Below are 10,980 nucleotides of genomic sequence, written 5' to 3' on the forward strand. Positions count from 1 at the left end.
GGGAATTCCATAGATTCACACCCTTTGGGTGAAGAAGTTCCTCCTAAACTCAGTCCCGAAATCTACTTCCCCTTATTTTGAGGCTATGCCCCCTAGTTCTGCTTTCACTCGCCAGTGGAAACAACCTCCCCACATCTATCCGATCTATTCCCTTCATAATTTTATATGTTTCTGTAATATCCCCCCCACATCCTTCTAAATTCCAACGAGTACAGTCCCAGTCTACTCAACCTCTCCTCGTAATCCAACCCCTTCAACTCTGGGATTAACCTCGTGAATCTCCTCTACACACCCTCCATGGCCCAGTACGTACTTTCTCAGGTAAGGAGACCAAAACTGAACACAATACTCCAGGTGTGGCCCTCACTAACACATACAGTTACAGCATAACCTTCCTAGCCTTAAACTCCATCCCTCTAGCAATGAAGGACAAAATTCCATTTGCCTTCTTAATCACCTGTTGCCCTGTAAACCGACTTTTTGCGACTCATGCACTAGCACACCATGTCTCTCTGCACAGCAGCATGTTTTAATATTTTATCATTTAAATAATAATCCCTTTTGCTGTTATTCCTACCAAATGGATAACCTCACATTTGGTCAACATGTATTCCATCTGCCAGACCCTAGCCCATTCACTTAACTTATCCAAATCCCTCTGCAGACTTCCAGTATCCTCTGCACTTTTTGCTTTACCACTCACCTTAGTGTCATCTGCAAACTTGGACACATTGCCCTTGGTCTCCAACTCCAATCATCTATGTAAATTGTGAACAATTGTGGGCCCAACACGGATCCCTGAGGGACACCACTAGCTACTGATTGCCAACCAGAGAAACACCCATTTAATCCCCACTCTATACTTTCTATCAATTAACTAATCCTCTATACATGTTACTACTTTACCCTTAACACCATACATCATTATCTTATGCAGCTTGTCAAAGCTTCCTGGAAATCCAGATATACCACAGCCATTGGCTCCTCATTGTCTACCGCACTGGTAATGTCCCCAAAAAATTCCACTAAATTATTTAGGCACGACCTGCCCTTTATGAACCCATGCTGCATCTGCCCAATGGGACAATTTCCATCCAGATGCCTCGCTATTTCTTTCTTGATGATAGATTCCAGCATCTTCCCTATTACCGAAGTTAAGCTAGCTGGCATATAATTACCCGCTTTCTGCCTACCTCCTTTTTTAAACAGTGGTGTCATGTTTGCTAATTCCAATCTACCGGGACCACCCCCAGAGTCTCGTGAATTTTTGGTAAATTATCACTAGTGCATTTGCAATTTCCTGGGGCCATCGCTTTTAGCACTCTGGGATCCAATCCATCAGGCCAGGAGACTTGTCTACCTTTAGCCCCATTAGCTTGCCCATCACTACCTCCTTAGTGCTAACAATCCTCTCGAGGTCCTCACCTGTGATAGCCTCATTTCCATCAGTCACTGGCATGTTATTTGTGTCTTCCACTGTGAAGACCGACCCAAAAAAACCTGTTCAGTTCCTCAGCCATTTCCTCATCTCCATTATTAAATCTCCCTTCTCATCCTCTAAAGGACCAATATTTACCTCAGTCACTGTTTTTTTTTGTTTTATATATTTGTAGAAACTTTTACTATCTGTTTTTATATTCTGAGCAAGTTCACTCTCATAATCTACCATACTCTTCTTTATAGCTTTTTTAGTAGCTTTCTATTGCCCCCTAAAGTTTTACCAATCCTCTAATCTCCCACTAATATTTTCCACTTTGTATGCTTTTTCCTTCAATTTGATACTCTTCCTTATTTCCTTAGATATCATAGATTCTAGAATTTTCAGTGCAGAAGGAGGCCATTCGGCCCCATCGGGTCTGCACCAACTCTTGGAAAGAGCACCCCTACTCAAGGTCAACACCTCCACTCTATCCCTATAACCCAGTAACCCCACCCAACACTAAGGGCAATTTTGGTCACTAAGGGCAATATAGCCTGGCCCATCCACCTAACCCGCACGTCTTTGGATTGTGGGAGGAAACCGGAGCACCCGGAGGAAACCCACGCACACACGGGGAGGATGTGCAGACTCCGCACAGACAGTGACCCAAGCGGGAATCGAACCTGGGACCCTGGAGCTGTGAAGCAATTGTGAATCCACAGTCGATTTTTCCCTCTTTCTACTGGTCCTTCATTTTTATTGGTATAAACGTTTGCTGAGCACTGTGAAAAATCGCTTGGAAGCTTCTCCACTGTTCCTCAACTGTTTCACCATAAAGTCTTTGCTCCCAGTCTACCTTAACTCGTTCTTCTCTCAATCCCATTGTAACCTCCTTTGTTTAAGCACAAAACGTGAGTGTTTTGATTTTACCTTCTCACTCTCCATCTGTATTTTAAATTCCACCATATTGTGATCACTCCTTCGAGAGGATCCTTAAACTATGTGATCATTAATCAATCCTGTCTCATTACACAGGACCAGATCTAGGAACACTTGTTCCCTCAAACATACTGTTCTTGGAACTATCATAGATACATTCTATAAACTCCTCTTCAAGGCTGCCTTGGACCGACCTGGTTAAACCAATGGACATGCAGATTAAAATCCCCCCATGATAACTGCTGTACCATTTCTACATGCAATCAGTTATTTCTTTGTTTATTGCCTGCCCCACCGTAATGTTACTATTTGGTGGCCTATAGATTACTCCTATCAGTGACTTTTTCGCCATAGCTCCGATGTCATCCCTCACGATTGCCCGGATGTTATCCTCAAATAACAGAGCTACACCACCTCCCTTGCCATCCACTCTGTCTTTCTGAATAGTTTGATACCCTTGGATATTCCAGACGTGATCATCCTTTAACCATGTTTCAATAATGGCCACTAATCATAGTCATTCACGATGGTTTGCGGCATCAAACTCATTTACATTATTCCGAATACTACGAACATTCAGGTAAAGTACACTTATGTTGGCTTTTATACCTCCAATTTGAATCTTAACACCTCTATCGTAAATTATTTTTCCTTTTAACTTTTCTCCTAATTTTCCTTATCGTTGAACCCATATCTTCATGTAATAACTTACTGCTTTGCTTTCCATTTATGTTTTTGCTTCCCGTTTTATTCCTTTTAGTATTACTGGGACTATTCACTGAGCTCTCTTCGGTGACTGTACCCTGTACTGTGGCCCTTTTTGGATTTTTGACTGTGGGTTCTCTGCCTTACACTTTCCCCCTTACTGCCTTTTGATTCTGTCCCCCTTTTACTTCCTCCTCCGACTTCCTGCATTGGTTCCCATCCCCCTGTCGCATTAGTTTAAACCCTCCCCAACAGCACTAGCAAACACCCCCCCCCCCCCCCCCCCCCCCCCCCCCAGCCCCCCAGGACATTGGTTCCAGTCCTGCCCAGGTGCAAACCATCTGGTTGTACTGGTCCCACCTCCCCGAGAGCCAGTTCTAATGCCCCAGGAATTTAAATCCCTCCCTCTTGCACCATCTCTCGAGCCACGCATTCATCCTATCTATCCTGACATTCTCACTCTGACCAGCTTGTGGCACTGGTAGCAATCCTGAAATTACTACCCTTTGAGGGTCCTACTTTTAGTTCAACTCCTAACGCCCTGAATTCAGCTTGTCGGACCTCGTCCCGTTTTTTACCTATATCGTATTTGATTTAGTTTCATTGGTTTTACCCCAAATTTGGGTAAGGAACAAATCGGGAGCAATTCTCTGGGGTTCCAAGTTCAAATTCCACCACAATAGGTGGTTACATTTGAATTCTGAAAGATACTCCCAGCTTTCATGGATAGTGGATCATATGAGTCTTCCTGTTTGTACACCCAGCCACCCCATGATAACATCTCTGTAAGCCTGGTCCTCCCCGTACCATTGACAATGCCCATCCACGCTGTTCATGCCATACAGCTGTTCCTTGCAGCCTGAAGGTAGGGGATGAATGTGACAGGTCTCGCCATCCACTCTGTGTTGGGGTCCTATTGCTTTCATGGAGCTAATCACCACCTCATGTCATGATCCCCACATTGCCCTTCTGAGCTGACGTGTCACCGATTCCTACCTTGGGATCTTGCAGTCGCCTCCTATGGACTTTCCCACTTCCAGCTTCCACTCCAGCAAAGCAATTCCTCCGAGGAACCATCGCTTAAACCCCAGCAAGCGAAATCCAAGGTGTGGAAAGTTCACACCAAGGCCCCCCCCCCCCGCCCCCCCCCCCCCAAGCACCAGGTAGACCCTTTGAAGAGCAAGAGTACCACAATAATGGAGGATGGCAAAGAACTGCAAGCAGCCCCGCCCTTGGTAAATTGTCACAACTCAAGATAAGTAGGTTCAGTGGTGTGGAGGACAGTTTGGCAGTTTGGTTGGCTGAAACGTTATCCAAAGACTTGGGTATCAGCAGTTGAAAACTGAGTCCTTTTAATAAGTGGAAGCTCTGAAAGTAGCAACAAGGAAAGACCCGATGATAGCTTGGAATCTGGCTTCAAAGGGAAGTGGTTAAAATAGCTGAATCCAGAGGATAAGAGTCGGTAAAACTGAAAATCTCCTTGGGTTTCAGACCTAGGAACTGATTAAATAGGGGTAGGATTGGGCCATTCAGATCCTTGAGCCTTCCCTGCCATTCAGTTAGATCATCGCTGATCTTTAACTTCACCATTCTTCTGCGCTAATTCCACATCCCTTCATGTCTTGATTATCTAGAAATTGATTGATCTCGGGCAGCACGGTTGCATGGTGGTTAGCACAATTGCTTCACAGCTCCAGGGTCCCAGGTTCGATTCCCGGCTTGGTTCACTGTCTGTGTGGAGTCTGCACGTTCTCCCCGTGTGTGCGTGGGTTTCCTCCGGGTGCTCCGGTTTCCTCCCACAGCCCAAAGATGTGCAAGTTAGGTGGATTGGCCGTGATAAATTGCCCTTAGTGTTCAAAATTGCCCTTAGTGTTGGGTGGGGTTACTGGGTTATGGGGATGGGGTGGACTTGGGTAGGGTGCTCGTTCAAAGGGCCGGTGCGGACTCGATGGGCCGAATGGCCTCCTTCTGCACTGTAAATTTGATGATTCACTGCACTTATTGGGTGGGATTCTGTGCAATACTGGTGGCAAGTTATGTGGTGGTGGTGGAGACCTGGCATTGTCCATGGTGAGATCTTCTGGAACCGTTGCTATCAATGGGGTTTCCTGTTGTTCGGACTCTCCATCACCGGGAAACCCATGGTTTGGGGGAGGGGGAGGGGTCACCGCCAGGGGCACTGGAACATCCCGCTGGTGGGATTGGCTGGAAAATCCTATGCAATTACTGAACCTCTACAGACTTCCAGGATTGAGAATTATTTAAATTTACTTTCCTCATTACAGACTTAGTGCTGCATTGCTGTCCATCATTCATCATTCTCAAGTGGTTGGCCAGATGGTTGGAGGGTGGCTGTAAGAAATTCCTTCTTATCTGTAAAATATACTTAAACCTGGAACTTATTTCTGACTTTTAACAATAACAATACAAATATACGTCACTTATAGTGGGAGGCGCTGCAGCACAGTGGTTAGCACTGTTGCTTCACAGCTCCAGGGTCCCAGGTTCGATTCCCGGCTTGGGTCACTGTCTGTGTGGAGTCTGCACGTTCTCCCTGTGTCTGCGTGGGTTTCCTCCGCGTGCTCTGGTTGCCTCCCACAAGTCCCAAAAGACTGGTGTGTTAGGTGAATTGGACATTCTGAATTCTTCCCCTGTGTATCCGAACAGGCGCAGGAGTGTGGCGACTAGGGGTTTTTCTCAGTAACTTGATTGCAGTGTTAATGTAAGCCTACTAAGTGACAATAAAGATTATTATACTCTTGCAACTTCTTTATATTCTCCTCACAGTTTATATCCCCACCTAATTTTGTGTCATCAGCAAACTTGAAATTGGTCTCCACACCCAATTCGTAGATATAGATTACGAATAGTTGTGGTCCAAGCATGGATTTTTGTGTACCCCATGAGTCATGGACTGTCACCCTGAGAATGATCGATTTTTTTTACTATTCTTTCTTTTCAGTCCATTAGCAGTTCTCAATCCATACCAGTATATTACCCCAAACCACATTGTCCCATTTTATTTTTTAACCTCCTTAACATTTGTCATGGCGACAGACTAGCGACCTGTTCCAGGAATAACTAGCTCTGAGAACAAATGGCAGTCTGCCACAATTTGTGCACCACAAGGTACAGGAAGAAAACTGGAATTTGAATTTACATTGACAAATTCAACGTAATCAGGCAGAGTCAAAATGGTTTTGTGAAAGGGAAATCATGTATACTTGGGATTGTGGTGGTGTAGTATCTTCACAGAATTAGTAACCCAGAGGCCCAGGGTAATGCTTTGGGGACCTGGGTTTGAATCCCTTGATGGCAAATGATGAAATTTGAATTCGGTAAAAACCAGGAATTAACGATCTAATGATGGCCATGGAATCATTGTTCTCTGGTTCATTAACATCCTTTAGGGGAGGAAATCTGCTGTCCTTACCTGGTCTAGCCCACGTAGGCTTCAAATGAAGTTACTGTGAAAAGCCCCTCGTCGCCACATTCCGGCGCCTGTTCGGGAAGGCTGTTCCCGTAACAGCCTTCCCGAACAGGCACCGAAATGTGGCGACTCGGGGCTTTTCACAGTAACTCCATTTGAAGCCTACTTGTGACAATAAGAGATTTCCATTTCATTTCACATGCGACTCCAGATTCACAGCAATATGGTGGGCCAGTGGCATAGCAAGCCACTCAGTTCAAGGGTAATTTGAGATGAGCAATAAATCCCATGAATGAATAAAAATAAACAATTTATTGGAGTTTGTTGCAAGATGTGCTTTGGATAAAGGGGTGCTTGGATGTCCATAAACATTTGATAAGGTGCCACTTCAAAAGTTATTTTGGAAATAACATAATTGGCTTTAAAAAATTGGCGAGCCCACAGGAAGCAAAGATAGGCATAAATGGGTCAGTTGGAAAGATCTAATGAGTTCCACAAGGTTCAACACTGGGGCCTCAACTTATTACAATTTATATAAATGGCTTGGATGGTGATGCTAAAGGCATGCTTGCTAAATTTGCTGCTGATACAGAGATAGGTAGGAACGTAAATTGTGAATAGGATTTAATAGATATAGGTAGGTTAAGTAAGTGGGCAAAGGTCTGGTTAATGAATGAAATGAAAATGAAAATTGCTTATTGTCACGAGTAGGCTTCAATGAAGTTACTATGAAAAGCCCCTAGTCGCCACATTCCGACGCCTGTTCGGGGAGGCTGGTACGGGAATTGAACCGTGCTGCCGGCCTGCCTTGGTCTGCTTTAAAAGCCAGCGGTTTAGCCCAGTGTGCTAAACCAGCCCCTCGGGCGTATAATGTGGGAAAATGTGAAATTATCCATTTTGAAGCAAAATTAAAAAGAATATTATCTAATTGGTGAGAGATTTCAGAGCTCTGAGCTGCAGAGGGATCTGGGTTTCCTAGCGCATGAATTGCAAAAGTATGTAGGTGCAGCGAGTAATTAGGAAAGCTCATTTACTGCGAAAGGAATTGAATACAGAATCACGGAATTGTTATGGCTCAGAAGGAGCCCTTCAGCCCATCTTGTCTGCACTGGCTCTCCAAACGAGCATCATGACTGAATGCCATCCATTTCACTGTGCCCCTGCACATTTTTCTATTCAAGTAATCATCTAATGCCCTCTTGAATGCCTCGATTATGCCTGTCTCCACCACACGTCCCAGGCAGTGTATTCCATCCCAAAGCACTCATGTGAAAACATTTTTTCTCACATCACATTTGCTTCTTTTGCAAATTACTTTAAATCATTCTTGATCCTATTACGAGTGGGAACATTTTCTCCCTATCTGCCCTATTCAGCCCTCTCGTGATTTTGAAAGTCTGCATCAAGTCTCCTCTCAGCCTTCTTCTCTTCGAGGAGAACAGATCCTACCTCTCCAATCTATCCTCATAAATGAAATTTCTCATCCGTGGACCCATTCTGGCAAACCTCTTCTGCACTCTCTCCAATAGGTTTACATTATTCATTTCGTATGGTGCCCAGAACTGTACACAATATTCCAACTGAAGTCTAACTAATATCTTGGGCAAGTTAGGGCAGCACGATAGCATAGTGGTTAGCACAATTGCTTCACAGCTCCAGGGTCCCAGGTTCGATTCCCGGCTTGGGTCACTGTCTGTGCGGAGTCTGCACATCCTCCCCGTGTGTGCGTGGGTTTCCTCCGGGTGCTACGGTTTCCTCCCACAGTCCAAAGATGTGCAGGTTCGGTGGATTGGCCATGCTAAATTGCCCTTAGTGTCCAAAATTGCCCTTAGTGTTGGGTGGGGTGACTGGGATATGGGGATAGGGTGGAGGTGTGGGTTTGGGTGGGGTGCTCTTTCCAAGAGCCGGTGCAGACTCGGTGGGCCGAATGGCCTCCTTCTGCACTGTAAATTCTATGATAAGTACAGCATAACTCTTGTACTCTATGGCCCTGTTAATAAAGCCCAGAATACTATATACTTTATTAAGTGCTTCCTCCATCTGTCCTGCCACATTCAATTATCTATGTACATATAGACCCAGGTCCTTCTGCTCCTGCACCCCCTTAAGAATGTTACCCTTTATTATATATTACCTCTTTCATATTCTTCCTATGAAAATGCGTAACCTCACTTTTTCGCACTAAACTTCATCTGCCACCTATCTGCCCATGTCTTGTCTATGTCCTTTTGAAATTTAACATTGCCCCCTCCCCACAGTTTACAATACTTCCACTTTTTGTGTAATCCACAAATTTTGAAATTTTCCCCTATACACCGAGACCTATAAGCCCATCAGACCATTAGAAATAGAATGCCATTCAACACTTCGAGTCCGCTCCACCACTTTTTAAAAAGTATATTTTCATTCTCCTCCTTTTTCACATTTTCTCCCAAATTTACACCCAACAATAAACAATAATCAGTAACGAATGTAATGTCAATCCCCATAGCAACAACAACGATCCCATCCTCCCACCAAACCCCAAACATTAGCCCGCATGTTAACATAAACACATGACAAAAATGAATCAGGAATATCACCCATAGTCACCATTAACACACACCGCCTCCCCCCTCCCCCCAACCCTCCCAGCGCCCCCCCCCAATGTTCAATGTGATCCATGATGCGACCATCAATTCACGCGAGACAGAGAGTTGAAGTGAACAGTGGTTTTAATCGACTATAACAGTGCCTGCTTGCGACTGCTCTGCTACTGAGAGCTGCCTACAGGGCAGCTGCTCTATATACCTCCCCTCAAGGGGGCGGAGCCAGGGGCCGGTACCTGCAGGTACGGGATTTTGTTCGGAGGCAGGTCCCGAGCTTCCTTTGCCTCCCACTAAGGGGGCTATGGGATAAGGTGATGTCGAAAACAGGGGTTGGGGAGGGGAAGGTCTTGGAAATATATCAGCAACTGACGGAGTGGGAAGGGATCCCAATCGGGGAGGTAAGAGGAAGTGGGAGGAAGAGTTGGGAGGGGAGTTGGAAGTCAGGCTATGGGTAAAGGCCCTGAGGAGAGTCAATGCATCCTCATTGTGTGCCAGGCTTAGCCTGATCCAGTTTAAGGTGGCCCACAGGGCTCATATGACTGTGGCCCTGATGAGTAGGTTCTTTGAGGAGGTGGAGAACATGTGTGGGAGGTGCGGGGGAAGTCCGATGAATCATGTACATGTGTTTTGGGCGTGTCCATAGCTGAGGGGATTTTGGCAGGGATTCTCAGAAGTCATGTCAGAGGTCCTGGAAGGGAGGGCGACTCCGAGTCCAGAGGTGGTAATATTGGGAGTATTGGAAGATCCAGGAGCCCAGGGGAGAAGAGAGGCCGACGTTTTGGCCTTTGCCTCCTTGGTGGCCTGGAGACAGATTTTGCTGGTATGGAGGGACTCGGAGCCTCCAAAGTCAGGGGTGTGGGTCAGTGACATGGCAGGGTTTCTTAGGCTAGAGAAGATGACGTTTGCCTTAAGGGGTTCATTACAGGCGTTCGCTTGGAGGTGGCAGCCGCTCATCGCTTCTTTAAAGAAAACTGACCGTCGGGGCGGGGGTGGGGGGGTGGGGAACCTAATATATGGGTAGCTAGGAGTTAGGGTGGGGGGAAGTTGGGTATGTTCTTGTGGGGTTTTTGCGCGTGTTGGATCACTCTGTTGTTTGGATTGTTAAAATGTTAAAATTATAAATGCCTCAATAAAATATTTTCTAAGAACAAACCGATCGATCTCAACCTTGACAATGTTCAAGGAGTTGGCCTCCACAGCTTCCTGAGGTAAAGAATTCCAAAGATTCCCCACTCTTTGATGAGCACTCCCTTATTCTGCGACTGTACCCTCTGGTTCTACACTCTCCCATGAGTGGAAACATCATCCCAACATTAACCCTGTCCAACTCCCGAAGAAATTCACATGTTTTAATCATATCTCCTCCCATTCTTCTGAAGTTCAAGGAGACCCAACCTGTTTAATCTTCGCTCATATGGCAGTTCCTCCACATCTGTGATCATCCTCATAAAGCTCCTCTGAACTGTCTCCAATCATAGTACATAATTCCTTCGAAGGGGACCAAAACTCTGCACTGTATTCTAAATGTGGCCTCACTAGTAGTACCTTGTATAGTTTCTGAAGCACCTCTTTACTTTTATATTCCAACCCCTTGAAATAAAAGCCAGGATTCCATTTGCCTTTCCTATTACCTTCAGCTAGCTTTCTGGATTTCGAGAACCAGGATCCCCACGTTCTTTTGCACTGCAGCTTTCTTTAGCTTCTCTCTATTCTCTCTACCTTTTCAGGCAGTGTATTCCAGACCCGAAACACCCAAAGACCGGGCTGGTTTGAAGCAAACCGGATTTGGGGAGGGGCGCAGGCCCGGATAGGGCCGGGCCAGACCTGAGCGGGCATGCGGGAGGGAGGCGCAGACGTGGAGCCTGGCCCCGGGTTAAGGGAGATTCGCCAGGAGCTGG

General features: G+C 45.7%; 1 protein-coding gene across 2 annotated transcripts in view; it reads left to right on the forward strand.

Moving 5' to 3' along the window:
- Positions 1–10,980, forward strand: part of LOC119966624 (speriolin-like protein) — a 285,015-nt gene that overhangs the window by 140,295 nt on the left and 133,740 nt on the right. The window lies entirely within an intron of this gene.

Source organism: Scyliorhinus canicula, chromosome 5, assembly GCF_902713615.1.
Source record: "Scyliorhinus canicula chromosome 5, sScyCan1.1, whole genome shotgun sequence".
NCBI classification, from domain to species: Eukaryota; Metazoa; Chordata; class Chondrichthyes; order Carcharhiniformes; family Scyliorhinidae; genus Scyliorhinus; species Scyliorhinus canicula.